Source organism: Eriocheir sinensis, chromosome 13, assembly GCF_024679095.1.
Source record: "Eriocheir sinensis breed Jianghai 21 chromosome 13, ASM2467909v1, whole genome shotgun sequence".
Taxonomy (NCBI): Eukaryota; Metazoa; Arthropoda; class Malacostraca; order Decapoda; family Varunidae; genus Eriocheir; species Eriocheir sinensis.
The window spans coordinates 3998891-4013180 of record NC_066521.1 but is presented as its reverse complement, the minus strand read 5'-3'; positions in this window follow the sequence as shown (position 1 = coordinate 4013180).

Below are 14290 nucleotides of genomic sequence, written 5' to 3'. Positions count from 1 at the left end.
GGTGGTTGTGGTGATGAAGGTTGTTATATATCTAAGTCAACCTTTAAACACAATACTACGTTTTCTATCGTCTTGAAAGGATCCAATCCCTTACTGAGTTTATGTAACACCATCGAGTAGTGTGTTCCCATTACAAGATCTATGTTCATTTGTCTCAATAATAATGTTTAGTTTTAAGCATGTATACTTCTCAAGATTCAGAGTGTGTCAGCATTTCAGCCTGTACATACACGTACTCTACCAAGTAAAGAATGGAGACGCACTAGCTTCATTCATTCCTCCTAGAACCCTCTACAGCGACGAGAATGGGATATGGTATATTCCAACGCTCCTACAGTGTTTTACAGTGATTTCAACATGTGTTTCTTCACACAGGTATGTGACTACAGCAGAACACAACAGATTGGCGACGAGGATGGGATATGGTATATTCCAACGCTCCTACAGTGTTTTACAGTGATTTCAACATGTGTTCCTTCACACAGGTATGTGACTACAGCAGAACACAACAGATTGGCGACGAGTGGTAACGTCCCAAGCAGACGGCGCCTTCCAAGCAAGCCAACCAAGTTTGGTAAGGAGCGTAACCACAGCAGTCAACCACAACCACCACTACGATGGTTCTGGATGTTCCGGCTCCCAAGGCGTTCTCGGTGCAAGAGGATCCATCTTCAGTAGCACAGAGGTGGAAGAAATGGATGTCTTCCTTTGAAGTTTACCTCAGGGCTGCAGGGGTAACTAAGGTAGACCAGAAGGCTGCATTGTTGCTGCATGTCGCTGGATTGGAGGTACAGGATATTTTTGCCACTTTACAACCTGAAGGTGAGGCCTATGATGACCTTAAAACTTGCCTCAATAACTATTTCACACCCAAGGCCAACATCAGATATGAGCGTTTTTTGTTCAGCCAGTGTGTCAATGAAGCAAATGAGAAAATTGACACATTTGTGACTAAGCTCAAACGCCTTGCACTGTCATGTGAATTCACTGACACCAATGATGTCATAATTGATCAGGTCATAGCAAAATGTAAATCACATGAGTTGAGGAAAAAGTTGCTCCAAGAGAAAAACCTAACTCTGGACAAGGTACTAGAAATTGCTAGGGCACTTGAAGCAGCTACTTCTCAAGCTCAGGTTATTGAAGGCAAAGCACACAACAGCAGTCAGGTTCAAATTAACAAACTATCAAAAAATCCCAAGCAACCACAGAAACAGTGGCAGACAGGTAACAACACAAAGGCACATGGGAAGCCTGAAGGGAAACAGCCTACGGCTCCAGCTAACAAAACACATGCTAACCATCCTTCACAGCATAACAAGGTGAAAGGACAACATACATCTCACACATGTTACAGATGTGGTAGGGCAGGTCATTATCCCAGTGACAGAACAAAATGTCCAGCCACTGACAAACAATGTAACAACTGTGGACGCAAAGGTCATTTTAGCACTATGTGTAAATCCCGCAAACCAGAACACATTAATTGTGCCTTAACTATGGCTGAATCTCAACAATCAGCTGAGGATGAACAGGAATTTGCTTTTCAAATCAATTCTCTATCAAGCAAGGAGAAGAGATTAATGATCACAGTCAACATAAATGATATGCCAATTGCCATGCAAGTTGACACGGCTGCAGATGTCTCAGTAATGCCAGAACAGGTGGCGCGCAAGATTCCTGATTTATCCATTGAACCTTGTAACAAAGTTCTCAAGGATTACAACTCACATACCATTCAAGTAATTGGTCTAGCCAAAGTAAATGTCCAGTATGATCAGCAAACAACAAACTTGTCTATCACCATTGTGAAAGGTCAAGGTCAGACATTAATGGGTCTAGACTGGTTAAAACACATCAAGCTAGACTGGTCAAAGATTTTCAATGTTCTGAAGGTAGAGCATAAATCAGAAATTCCTTTGAGTGAAACCTTATCACACTTCAAAGAAATTTTCAGTGAAGGCCATGGCACAGTTAAAAATGTTAAGGCATCTTTAGCACTCAAATCAGATGCGACACCTAAATTTTGTGCACCTAGAGCTATTCCATATGCTTTAAAGGCATCCGTGGAACAGGAAATTAGGAGGTTAGAGTCAGAAGGAACATGGGAAAGAGTTATGTACTCAGACTGGGGAACACCTTTAGTCCCTGTTGCAAAGAAGGGCGGTGGCGTTCTTATGTGGAGATTACAAAGTCACATTAAATCCACAACTGCAAATAGCCCAACATCCTCTACCTAACCCCACAGACATGTTCTCAACCCTAGGAAAATGCAAAATTTTCTCAAAGATTGATATGAAGCAAGCTTTTCAGCAATTAATCATGGATGACAAATCACAGGAATACTGCACAATAAACACACATTTAGGTTTGTTTCGTCCAAAGAGACTGCCATATGGTGTAGCCAGTAGTCCTGCAATATGGCAACAAACCATGGACAAAATATTCAATGGACTACCTGGTGTATTTTGCTTCATAGATGACATATTAATTGCAGGCAAAGATGAAACAGAGCATCAAGAAAGACTAGCAGCAGTATTAAGGCGGATCCAAGACAATGGCATAAAAATTCATAGGAATAAATGCCAGTTTCATGTTCCATCTATTGAATACTTAGGTTTCATTATAAATGAACAAGGCATTCACAAAACAAATGACAAGGTAAAGGCAGTTCAGTCAGCAAAAGTGCCTGAAAATGTAAAGGAGCTTCAGTCATTCTTAGGACTAGTAACATTTTATGGAAAGTTCATAAGGAACTTAGCTACCATTGCAGAACCCTTGTATCAACTGCTCAACAAGGACGTACAATGGAACTGGACAGAAGACTGTCAGAAGTCTTTTGAGAAGATCAAAACAGAGATAGCTTCACCAAATTTCTTGACACATTTCAGAATGGATTTGCCAGTAAAATTAGTCTGTGACGCCTCACAAGTAGGAGTAGGGGCAGTTTTAGCTCATGAAATGCCAGATGGTACAGAAAAACCAATTGCATATGCATCAAGATTGCTTAACAAGGCAGAAAGGAATTATTCTCAAATTGAGAAGGAAGGTCTTGCACTTGTATATGTTGTCAAAAAATTCCATATATACTTATATGGCAGAAAAGAATTCAAACTAGTCACGGATCACAAGCCATTACTAGCTATTGTTGGTCCAAAGTCAGGTCTTCCAACTTTAGTGGCTGCACGACTCCAACGCTGGGCTATCACACTAGCAGCATACAACTACACATTGGAGTACAGACCTACAGCTAAGATGGGAAACGCAGATGCATTGTCTCGCTTACCTGTCGATAAAGCACCTACAGATCATGATGTTAGTATTTTGCTAATAGATTGCTACAACTTACCTATCACAGCTAAACACATAGCACAAGGTATAAAACAAGATCCTACATTGTCAAAGGTACTGCAAGCTTTAGTAACTGGAAGAGATTCATTACTGACTAGTGAAGAATGTAAACCGTATGTGGCAGTATGGTCAGAGCTCAGTGTAGAACAAGACTGCATATTGCGTGGATCAAGGGTAGTCGTTCCTAAACAACTCAGAGAACAGGTTCTTACAGAGTTACACGCTGACCACCAAGGTATTGTCAGAGCAAAAGCAGTTGCTAGAAGTTACATGTGGTGGCCAGGAGTGGATAAAGACATTGAAACATATATTAAACAATGTACATCATGTGCTATCCATCAAAATGATCCAAAGCCAGCACGTTTTCACCCATGGGAATATCCTAGATATCCATGGCAGAGACTGCACATTGACTATGCAGGTCCCTTTCTTGGACATTCATATTTAATTGTTGTTGATGCTTACAGTAAATGGCCAGAGATCATTCCAATGCAATCAACTACCTCAAGTAACACAATCAGGACACTGATGCAAATCTTTGCTGTACATGGTTTACCAGAACGCATTGTATCAGATAATGGTCCACAATTTTGTTCACAGGAATTCAAAGACTTTTTAACAGTCAATGGCATTCAGCACATACAGTCAGCACCATATCATCCTGCCACAAATGGTGAAGCTGAACGATTTGTACAGACATTCAAACAGCATATGAAGTGTAAGAATGTGAACAGTACCAATGTGCACTCAGGCATCAGCAAGTTTCTCTTGACTTACAGGACTACTCCGCATGCAACAACGGGGGTGGCACCATCTATTTTATTAATGGGAAGGAGGATCAGAACCAAGTTAGACTTAATGTTACCAAATTTCCTTAGTGAACAGCAAAGCAAAGGCTGGAAGCAATTACAACACCAAGGGAAAGTAAGAGCATTCGAGCCTTCATCTCCAGTGATGGTTAGGTCATACACCACACCAGACAAGTGGGTACCAGGAACAATTGAACGTCAAGTAGGCAATATGCACTATGATGTCAAGGTAAATGGTAGTGTCACAAAGAGACACATTGATCAGTTAAAACCTTCTTGGACTGATAAAACTCAAAATAACTCTTCTGTAGAGCAAAACGCTTCTGCAAGCCAACACAGTGCAGAGCAGTCAGTTCCTTCCAGCAATGATGATCATTTATCACAACCCACAGTGTCCTTACCCCAGAGTCCTGTTGCACACAGAGTACTTCCTGATAGGGCAACCAGGGGATTACCTCCTGAGAGATTAGACTTATAAGATAGTAATATATGAGTCATTCATAATAATACTCCATGACATAGCTTTAAGTATATTTTGCATGCTCATATATGTAGTTTCATATTACAATTGCCAAAGTGTTCCTTATTTACCTTTAAGGGGGAAGGAAATGTTATATATCTAAGTCAACCTTTAAACACAATACTACGTTTTCTATCGTCTTGAAAGGATCCAATCCCTTACTGAGTTTATGTAACACCATCGAGTAGTGTGTTCCCATTACAAGATCTATGTTCATTTGTCTCAATAATAATGTTTAGTTTTAACCCCTAAAGGGCCGGCCTGGGTGGTCATCTACAACATCCACAGGACCGGCACCTCAGCACCAAACACCGAAAATAGCCTATATTCACACACTTGATTCTGCTGAACTACAATGCAATAACAAATTACTTTGTCGTCATAGTCATCATCAACTCTTCTTCTTTTTAATTATTGCATGAAAACGTTTCTATGTGCTGTGGTTTTGGAGAAATATTGAGTTGAAGAGGAGAGACTTTTGGAGTTAGCGAGGCTCTTGCCCGCTCTGCGTTCGTTTAAACGTGTGGCCTTGACTAGTGCGTAATGAAATCGGATGCCCCCATGCTCTAATTCTTATATATAGTCAATACTCTAAGCTTTCTCTATGTAACACAGTCTTGTGATGTGTGGTTTGGGAGTCATTGTAGCATACTCTTCTCATTCTCGTGTTGCTCTGCTGGGCTCGGCAGGGTCTGGCAGGAAATCGGACGCGTCAGAATCCGTGTCAGTACGCCTGTCCATCGTGAGAGCGGGCAAGATTCTGAAGCAGTAGCCTAAACATATCTCTGGCAGTGTTGCCAACGAATGGTCATCGAAAATTACCGAAAAGTAAATAAATTTAGCGCGAAAAAAGCAAAGCGGCTATAACCGCCCCCGGCCCTTCCGTGGAAAAGCGGCTACAGCCGCCTCCGGCCCTTTAGGGGTTAAGCATGTATACTTCTCAAGATTCAGAGTGTGTCAGCATTTCAGCCTGTACATACACGTACTCTACCAAGTAAAGAATGGAGACGCACTAGCTTCATTCATTCCTCCTAGAACCCTCTACAGCGACGAGAATGGGATATGGTATATTCCAACGCTCCTACAGTGTTTTACAGTGATTTCAACATGTGTTCCTTCACACAGGTATGTGACTACAGCAGAACACAACAAAGGTAGCAATGGTGGTGATGCAGGTGGTGGTGGTGGTGGTGATAGTGGTAGTGGTGACAAAAGTGAAGGTGTTGAAGAAGCCTTGAAACCAGCTGGCGAGCTACAGCTGTCTACCATCCGCGCGCCCTCTCCCGCCAGTGAAGAACACTACCAAAATACACAACATGTCATTTCCCGCCATTGCCCAATCGCCTCTCCTGGTCTCGTGGTGACTGCGATTATTCAATGTTTTCTGCCTCACCTTTGCACCACCATCATGCCGCACACAGCGTCACAACCTAAGATTTGGACGCCATTATTGGCCCTGTTTTTGACGCGAGAGCATGTGCTAGCATTTGAAAAGCGCGGCAAAAACAGGGCCAATAATGGCACCTAAATCTTAGGTTGTCGGGACTCTACAGATCACGACCCAGAAACTGGTTATGCTAAATTGAGGACGCTATCAAGAAGTTTCCTGCCAGCAGACAAGGGCCCCAGGGGTTTAGGCCGTGACCACCCATATGTATTTTTCCCCATAGGTTACTATGTTTGCCATTTGCACATTCGCCATTTGCGCACCTTAGACCACCCATATGTGCGCAAATGGTGAGGTTTGACTGTAGTGTTAGTCTGGTAGGTGTGGTATTTAAGGTTGTGGCTGCCTCCAGAGGATCATGTAGTTCTCGGGTGTAAATAAGTGTCTTTGTTTATGTCTACTAAATTGTTTGTGATTTTATACAGTATTTGTTGTCTGTGTATTTGTCTTCGTGTTGCTAATGGGTCTAGTTTTATGTCTTGTTTAAGCAAAGTGACTGATGTAGTGTGTCTGTAATCATGTCTGGCCCATCTTGCAGCTTTGTTTTGTATGGCCTCTAATTTATTTATGTTATTGTTAGTGTGTGGGTCCCAGACGGTGTCACAACATTCTATGTGTGGCCGACCGAGTGATTTGTATGCAAGAATTTTGATGTTTGTGTTACACCTGCTAAGGTTCCTACGCAGGAACCCCAGGGCTCTGTGAGCTTTGGCCCTGATGCTGCTCACGAGTGTGTTCCATCGCATGTCTGCTGAGATATGTACGCCCAAGTATTTGTATGAAGAGACAGTGTTTAGGTTTGTGTCATGGAGTTTGTTAATGAGGGAATAGGTTTGTTAGTACTTATGAAACGGATGTGATAGCATTTGTCTGGTCTAAACGTCATCTGCCACTTGGCTTCCCAGTCTTTAAGTGCAGCCAAATCGTCCTGGAGTCGAAGGCAGTCATCCCTATCTAAAATGGGTCGATAAACTAAACTGTCACCTGCAAAAAGTCTAGAAGAAGAGGTAAGTGATAGTGGGAGATCATTAATGTAAGAAAGGAAAAGAAGGGGGCCCAAGACTGTGACTTGAGGTATCCCAGAAGTTACAGGAATAGATGAGGATTGACTACCATCAAGAACAACTCTTTTCTTGTGGGTAGTCAAAAACGTGGTAATCCAGTTAGAAAGTTGTCCTCGTATGCCATAGTATTCTAATTTAGCTAAAAATCTTTGGTGGGAAACTTTGTTGTAGGCTTTGGCAAAGTCAAGTATTATGGCATCAACTTGTTTAACTTTGGGGTTGTTAAGGGACTGCAAAATGTCGTGTGTGGTCACAAGTAATTGAGTCTCGCATGAACGTTTGGGCTGAAAGCCGTGCTGACTGTCAGTCAGTATATTTTGCCAATCAAAGTGGGCCATTATATGTCTATGAATTATACGTTCTAAAATTTTGCAGGGAACTGAGGTTAGTGAAATAGGTCTATAATTACCAGGGAGGGTTCTGTCTCCGGATTAAAAAATTGGTGACACATTTGCCAAAAGCCAGTCCTGAGGGAGTTCTCCGGTTTGTAATGTCTGCAAGAATATAACCTGCAGGATAGGTGCAAGAATGCAAGCATTAGCTTTTAGTATACTGCAGGGTATATTGTTTGGTCCAGTCGCTTTGTCAGTGTCAACCTCAGATAATAGTTTCTCAATTCCTCATCATCATCATTTCATCGACGCCTGCTCCTAGGAGCTCCCACCAGGGGATGGCCACGGCAGAAGAGTTTTCAACTTTCTCTATCCAGACACTTCCTCCTTGCCTGCTCAAAGTTTCTCAAGGATCTTTCACCCTTTTCCTGATATACTCTTGCACTCTATCTCTCCATTTCACTGGAGGTCGTCCTATAGCATTCCCTCCCTCTATCTCACTCACATACACCCTTCTGGTCATCTTACTCTCCTCCATTTGCTCCATGTGGCCAAACCACTTCAAAGTCTGTCGCTTCACTTCTTCCACCACTCCACACTTCTTCCCTTCAACCCCGTGACACATTCCAAAATGCTCGTACACACTTTCATTACTCATTCCATCCATTCTACTCACCACAAGCACTCCTCAAATAACTCATTTCCACTGCCTGCACTCTAGACATCTGACTTTCATTCCAGCCCCACGTTTCACATGCATATGTGAGGGTTGGTACTATTATCGTATTTCTCAAATCCCTCTGTACCTCCATGCTCACACTTCTACCGGTCATGATTCGTCCCAAAGACCCTACCACCCTTCTTCCTTGCAATGCCCTTTCTCTTATCTTTCCCTTCATATCACCATGCTTTCACCTAACTGATCCAAGGTACTTAAGGCCGCTTTCACAGTCCTTTTGTTTGTGTTGGTCGTTACCAATGGTGGCAATCGCTGCTATAGAATTTCCACATGAAACTGACCAGTGGGGTAGCGGCTGTGGGGTTAGCCTAGCCCCGCACCTTACCACACACTCTCAACACCTCTCGCTTCCTCTGTAGCCGCCACTACCCCATCGGCCAGTTTCACGTCGAAAACTATAGCATCGATCGGCGCCATTGGTAATGATCAAAACAAACAAAACGACTGTGAAAGCCCTTAAACTCATTGACCTCCATTTCTTCACCATTCAAAATTATTTTCCATTCTTTTTAACATTCAATTCCCACTCTATATGGGCATAAAATATCGACAACCTCACTTCTACTTTGCTCACAAACCATCACTTTACTCCTGAAGGTGTAGAGTCAACAAAATTATTGGCCGAGAGAGGTAGAGAAAGGCTACAGGTGGCTCTTTTCCATCCATTCCTTGTCTTCAACCACCTATTCCCTCCCTTCCCCTACAAGCCGCCATGCCCACAGCCTACCACCACCATATCCTCCAGCCCTGTGTCTCCTGAAGGTGTGTAGTAATGAAACATACTGGCCGAGAGAGGTAGAGAAAGGCTGTGGCTCTTTACCATCTCTTACTCGTCTTCAACCACCTATACCCTCCATTCCCCAACCCGACCACAGCCTACCACCACCAACTCCTCCAGCCCTGTGTCTCCTGAAGGTAGGTCGTCAACGAAATATATGGGCCGAAAGAGAGGTAGAGAAAGGGAAAGATGAGGACGAAGACATAGGGCACGGTTCTTTACCTTCTATTCCTTGTCCATCACCACTCATTTTCTCCTTTCCCCTACACGTCTGCACACCCACAGCCTACCGCCATCAGCCCTGTGTCTCCTGAAGGTGTGTAGGCAGCAAAATAAACTTGATAAGCGGTAACTCACCAGGTCAGGAAGCGTCACTTTTAACGGACGCTGTTTGTTGACACTTGATTTGCAGGAGCGTGGCTTGCTGCTCCGAAGAACCCGCATATTTTTCTGTGATATATAAAGGTTTTCCAACATTATTATCTTATAAACATCATCAAAGTAGACATAACACAGAGGAAATAAATAAGATACAGTATAAGGAGAGGGAGAAATATTCACATAAAAATCATATACACTCAACCCTCGATTTGCCGGACCTCCATTTGCCGGATTTCGGATTTGCCGGACAAGAGTCCGTGGGGGGGAAAAAAAAAAAAAAAAAAAAAAAGTCCGGGACAAGTCGATTTCAAACTACAAAGTTCGCAAATCGGGCACTAGATGGCAGCGCGGGCGGACATACACGTCTAGTACTGGACTGTACACAAGTCTGCCGCGTCACACGAGTGTTGTGCTTACGTGCTTGTCGTGGATACACCTCTTCTTCACAACGATGCCACCCAAAACAGTACAGTACCTGTATATAGTATATGTATGTTGTATATGTGCATGTTGTAGAAGGTAATATATTATATTACAGGACAGTATAGGACAGCTATGCGAGGTGTAGTCCGGGGGTGGGTTGTGTTTCCCGGACATATATAGGGTAAAGTCCGGCAAGGGGGTAGACCCCCGGACATTTTCCATTGCCGGACATTTGCCATTCCCGGACAAGCCTTCCCCCCTTTTAGTCCGGCAAATCGAGGGTTGAGTGTAGATACATTGACAGTCGTAACAAAGTATTAAGATATTGTTAAATAAATGGTTTCTCTCTCATCGTTAACATTTCATCGACGTCTGCTCCTAGGAGCTCCCACCAGGGGATGGCTACGGCAGAAGTTTCCTACTTTCACTATCCAGACACTCCCTCCTTGCCTGCTCAAAGTTTCTCAAAGATCTTTCACCCTTTTTCCTGATATACTCCTGCACAATCTCTTTTCATTGCACTGGAGGTCGTCCTCTAGCATTCCCTCCCTCTATCTCACTCAGATACACCCTTCTGGTCATCTTACTCTCCTCCATTCGCTTCATGTGGCCAAACCACTTTAAAGTCTGTCGCTTCACTTCTTCCACCACTCCACACTTTTTCCCTTCACCCCCGTGACACATTTCAAAAGGCTCATACACACTTTCATTACTCATTCCATCCATTCTACTCACACCACAAGCACTCCTCAAATAACTCATTTTCCACTGCCTGCACTCAAGACCTCTGACTCTCATTCCAAGCCCACATTTCACTTGCATATGTGAGGGTTGGTACTATTACTGTATTTCTCAAATCCCTTTTTACCTCCAGGTCCATACTTCTGCCAGCCATGATTCGTCCCAAAGACCCTACCACCCTTCTTCCTTGCAATGCCCTTTCTCTTATCTTTCCCTTCGTTTCACCATGCTTACACCTAACTGATCCAAGGTACTTAAACTCATTGACCTCCATTTCTTCACCATTCAAAATTATTTTGCATTCTTTTTCACATTCAATTCCCACTCTATATGGGCATAAAATATCTACAACCTCACTTCTACTTCGCACACAAACCATCACTTTACTCCTGAAGGTGTAGAGTCAACAAAATTATTGGCCGAGAGAGGTAGAGAAAGGCTACAGGTGGCTCTTTTCCGTCTATTCCTTGTCTTCAACCACCTATTCCCTCCCTTCCCCTACACGCCGCCACGCCCACAGCCTACCACCACTATATCCTCCAGCCCTGTGTCTCCTGAAGGTGTGTAGTAATGAAACATACTGGCCGAGAGAGGTAGAGAAAGGCTGTGGCTCTTTTCCATCTCTTACTCGTCTTCAACCACCTATTCCCTCCTTTCCCCTACACGACCACAGCCTACCACCACCAACTCCTCCAGCCCTGTGTCTCCTGAAGGTAGGTAGTCAACGAAATATAAGGGCCGAAAGAGAGGTAGAGAAAGGGAAAGATGAGGACGAAGACATAGGGCACGGTTCTTTACCTTCTATTCCTTGTCCATCACCACTCATTTTCTCCTTTCCCCTACACGACTACACGCCCACAGCCTACCGCCATCAGCCCTGTGTCTCCTGAAGGTGTGTAGGCAGCAAAATAAACTAGATAAGCGGTAACTCACCAGGTCAGGAAGCGTCACTTTGAACGGACGCTGTTTGTTGACACTTGATTTGCAGGAGTTTGAGGAGTTGTAGGAGCGTGGCTTGCTGCTCCGAAGAACCCGCATATTTTTCTGTGATATATAAAGGTTTTCCAACATTATTATCTTATAAATATCAAAGTAGACAAAAAACAAAGGAAATAAATAAGATACAGTATAAGGAGAGAGATAAATATTCACGTAAAAATCATATAAATACATTGACAGTCGTAACAGTATTAATATACTGTTATATAAACTGTTTCTCTCTCATCATCATCATTTCATCGACGTCTGCTCCAAGGAGCTCCCACCAGGGGATGGCCACAGCAGAAGTTTCCAACTTTCACTATCCAGACACTCCCTCCTTGCCTGCTCAAAGTTTCTCAAAGATCTTTTCCCCCTTTCCCTAAAGTACTCTTGCACCCTATCCCTCCACTTCAATGAAGGTCGTCCTCTAACATCCCTCCATCTCACTCACATACACACTTCTGGTCATCTTACTCTCCTCCATTCGCTTCATGTGGACAAACCACTTTAAAGTCTGTCGCTTCACTTCTTCCACCACTCCACACTTCTTCCCTTCACCCCAGTGACACATTCCAAAATGCTCGTACACACTTTCATTACTCATTCCATCCATTCTACTCACACCACAAGCACTCCTCAAATAACTCATTTCCACTGCCTGCACTCTAGACATCTGACTTTCATTCCAGCCCCACGTTTCACATGCATATGTGAGGGTTGGTACTATTATCGTATTTCTCAAATCCCTCTGTACCTCCATGCTCACACTTCTACCGGTCATGATTCGTCCCAAAGACCCTACCACCCTTCTTCCTTGCAATGCCCTTTCTCTTATCTTTCCCTTCATATCACCATGCTTACACCTAACTGATCCAAGGTACTTAAGGCCGCTTTCACAGTCCTTTTGTTTGTGTTGGTCGTTACCAATGGTGGCAATCGCTGCTATAGAATTTCCACATGAAACTGACCAGTGGGGTAGTGGCGGCTGTGGGGTTAGCCTAGCCCCGCACCTTACCACACACTCTCAACACCTCTCGCTTCCTCTGTAGCCGCCACTACCCCATCGGCCAGTTTCACGTCGAAAACTATAGCATCGATCGGCGCCATTGGTAATGATCAAAACAAACAAAACGACTGTGAAAGCGGCCCTTAAACTCATTGACCTCCATTTCTTCACCATTCAAAATTATTTTCCATTCTTTTTAACATTCAATTCCCACTCTATATGGGCATAAAATATCTACAACCTCACTTCTACTTTGCTCACAAACCATCACTTTACTCCTGAAGGTGTAGAGTCAACAAAATTATTGGCCGAGAGAGGTAGAGAAAGGCTACAGGTGGCTCTTTTCCGTCTATTCCTTGTCTTCAACCACCTATTCCCTCCCTTCCCCTACACGCCGCCACGCCCACAGCCTACCACCACTATATCCTCCAGCCCTGTGTCTCCTGAAGGTGTGTAGTAATGAAACATACTGGCCGAGAGAGGTAGAGAAAGGCTGTGGCTCTTTTCCATCTCTTACTCGTCTTCAACCACCTATTCCCTCCTTTCCCCTACACGACCACAGCCTACCACCACCAACTCCTCCAGCCCTGTGTCTCCTGAAGGTAGGTCGTCAACGAAATATATGGGCCGAAAGAGAGGTAGAGAAAGGGAAAGATGAGGACGAAGACATAGGGCACGGTTCTTTACCTTCTATTCCTTGTCCATCACCACTCATTTTCTCCTTTCCCCTACACGTCTGCACACCCACAGCCTACCGCCATCAGCCCTGTGTCTCCTGAAGGTGTGTAGGCAGCAAAATAAACTTGATAAGCGGTAACTCACCAGGTCAGGAAGCGGCACTTTGAACGGACGCTGTTTGTTGACACTTGATTTGCAGGAGCGTGGCTTGCTGCTCCGAAGAACCCGCATATTTTTCTGTGATATATAAAGGTTTTCCAACATTATTATCTTATAAACATCATCAAAGTAGACATAACACAGAGGAAATAAATAAGATACAGTATAAGGAGAGGGAGAAATATTCACATAAAAATCATATACACTCAACCCTCGATTTGCCGGACCTCCATTTGCCGGATTTCGGATTTGCCGGACAAGAGTCCGTGGGGTAAAAAAAAAAAAAAAACCAAAAAAGTCCGGGACAAGTCGATTTCAAACTACAAAGTTCGCAAATCGGGCACTAGATGGCAGCGCGGGCGGACATACACGTCTAGTACTGGACTGTACACAAGTCTGCCGCGTCACACGAGTGTTGTGCTTACGTGCTTGTCGTGGAAAAACAGTACAGTACCTGTATATAGTATATGTATGTTGTATATGTGCATGTTGTAGAAGGTGATATATTATATTACAGGACAGTATAGGACAGCTATGCGAGGTGTAGTCCGGGGGTGGGTTGTGTTTCCCGGACATATATAGGGTAAAGTCCGGCAAAGGGGTAGACCCCCGGACATTTTCCATTGCCGGACATTTGCCATTCCCGGACAAGCCTTCCCCCCTTTTAGTCCGGCAAATCGAGGGTTGAGTGTAGATACATTGACAGTCGTAACAAAGTATTAAGATATTGTTAAATAAATGGTTTCTCTCATCGTTAACATTTCATCGACGTCTGCTCTAGGAGCTCCCACCAGGGATGGCTACGGCAGAAGTTTCCTACTTTCACTATCCAGACACTCCCTCCTTGCCTGCTCAAAGTTTCTCAAAGATCTTTCACCCTT